This window comes from Myotis davidii, unplaced genomic scaffold (assembly GCF_000327345.1).
Source record: "Myotis davidii unplaced genomic scaffold, ASM32734v1 scaffold862, whole genome shotgun sequence".
NCBI classification, from domain to species: domain Eukaryota; kingdom Metazoa; phylum Chordata; class Mammalia; order Chiroptera; family Vespertilionidae; genus Myotis; species Myotis davidii.
Window position 1 is genome coordinate 704,844 of NW_006293230.1, and position 2,391 is coordinate 707,234.

Here is a 2,391-nt window from a genome sequence, read left to right on the forward strand (position 1 = left end):
TGCACTGGGCTTCTAGTTATTAATAAAACTGATAAGCTGTGGCCATGGCTGGTGTGGCTTTTTTGGGCAGTGTCCTATGCACGGAAAGGTTGCTGGTTCGATTCCCGGTCAGGGCACATGTCCTGGTTGGATTGGATTCCCAGTAGGAGGCAGCCAATCGGCGTTTGCTCTCTCCCTCTCCCTCTCACTCCTTCTCTCTCTAAAAGTCAATACAAAGATTTAAAAACCCACACAAACGGATGAACGGTGAGGCAGGCAATCAGCTTGTTCTAAAGGGTAGAAAGCCTCCTGCCCTGACGTGCGCATGCTCTCTGAGGAGCCTGTGTCCCAGGCTCAGGCCGCCAGCTGTGACCTGGGACGGCTGCAGCAGGAGGATGTTAGAAAGAACCATCTCAGAGCCAGCCCTCCCGGGGCCCCCTCCCACCCTGAGTGCTGGGTCCTGAGTGCAGCCCCCTCCCATGCTGAGTGCTGGGTCCTGAGTGCACAGCCCCCTCCCACGCTGAGTGCTGTGTCCTGAGTTTGGGGGAAATGTGAAAGGCAGGGCCTCCGGGAAGGCCCCACTGAGCGCTTGTGCGCTCTCCTTCCCGCTGGCGCCCAGAGGGGAGTGCGGTCTCCAGAAAAAGCCTTGTTCCCGGAAGCCGGCCTGCAGTGCCCTGGCTTCCAACCAGCAGGCCACTTAGGGGACCTGCATGGAGCACTGGGTCCTTCTCCTTCGCAGCTGCAGGAGGAAAGGCGCTCCCTGGGCTAGTGCGGCAGCTGGGCGGCTGCAGCCAGGGCTGGGAGTGGAAGGAACTTCTATGTACCTCGCCTGGGAGCTGGAACCATGGAGGGTGCAGGGGAGAAGGAGGTTCCTACGGTGCCAGAAACCCTCAAGGAAAAGCGAAGGAATGGCCAGCGCGGAGCTGACGATCAAGCGCCTGAGAGAGAAGTCTGCCCAAAAGATGCTTCGAGAGGCAACAAGGAAACTCATCTCTGAGAAAGCTAAGCACTATCCAAGGAACACAGGCAGATGAACAGGAAGGGGATTCGAACGGCCAGGACGGCAAGGAAAGCTGGCCACGTCTTTGTACCTGCCGAACCCAATTGGCATTTGTCCAGGGTCAGAGGTATCGATGGTGTGAGGCCACGGGTCCAAAAGGTGCTGCCGATTCTGCGCCTTCGCCAGATCTTCAACGGCACCGTGGTTAAGCTCAACAGGCTCCCATGAGCAGGCTGCGGATGGTGGAGCCATGCATTGCATGGGGGTTCCCAAACCTGGAGTCAGTCAATGAATTGATCTACAAGCGTGGTCATGGAAAAATCAACAACAAACGAATCGCCCTGCCTGGTAACTCTGATTGCTCGATCTCTTGGTAATGTGTCGGAGGAGTTTGAAGCATTTTATGTCAGTCAATGAATTGATCTACAAGCGTGGTTATGGCAAAATCAACAAAAAACGAATCGCCCTGCCTGGTAACTCTGATTGCTCGATCTCTTGGTAAATATGGCATCATCTGCACGGAAGCTCTGATCCATGAGACCTACGCTGTGGGAAAGCGCTTCAAAGAAGGGATCAACTTCCTGTGGCTCTTCCAGTTCTCTCCTCCACGAGGGAGAGGACGGAGACCACCCACTGTGTAGAAGGTGGAGATGCTGGGAACAGGGGGACCAGATCAATAGGCTGATTGGAAGGATGAGCTAAGGCAGTGGTCAGCAAGCTCATTAGTCAACAGCCAAATATCAACAGCACAATGATTGAAATTTCTTTTGAGAGCCAAATTTTTTAAACTTAAACTATATCGGTAGGTACATTGTTATTAACTTCATTAGGGTCCTCCTAAGGCTTAGGAAGAGCCACACTCAAGGGGCCAAAGAGCCGCATGTGGCTCGCGGGCAGATAAAGGGATTTAGAACATTTTCCGTGGTAATTCACTCAAGTCTTACAATAAGGAACCTAACAATCTACTAAAGTAACTAGGTAAAGCCCAGCATGTGTAGTTCAGTTGGCTGTGCATTATCCAATGCACTACAGTGGTCAGCAAACTGAGGCTCGTGAGCCACATGTGGCTCTTTGGCCCCTTGAGTGTGGCTCTTCCACAAAATACCGACTTCTGCGCATGGTCCACGAAGTTTCAATCGCACTGTATGTGCGCACCCGCACGTGGTATTTTGTGGAAGAGTCACACTCAAGAGGCCAAAGAGCCGCATGTGGCTGGCGAGCTGCAGTTTGCCGACCACTGAGCTCAGGTATCTACCATGGTTATTTTTATAATCTGGTCAGTTAATAAACTGAATCCTTTAAAGTTGAAAAAAAATGTGTCAGAGGAGTTTGAAGCATTTTAAGTTATTATTTTTTTAAATATATATTTTTATTGATTCCAGAGAGGAAGGGAGAGTGAGAGAGAAGCATCA

The 2,391-nt window shown here is 51.7% G+C and overlaps 1 pseudogene; it reads left to right on the plus strand.

Annotated features, from left to right (window-relative positions):
* Nucleotides 1–823: 823 nt before the first annotated feature.
* LOC102756300 lies at nt 824–1,681 on the plus strand (annotated as a pseudogene).
* Nucleotides 1,682–2,391: the final 710 nt, after the last annotated feature.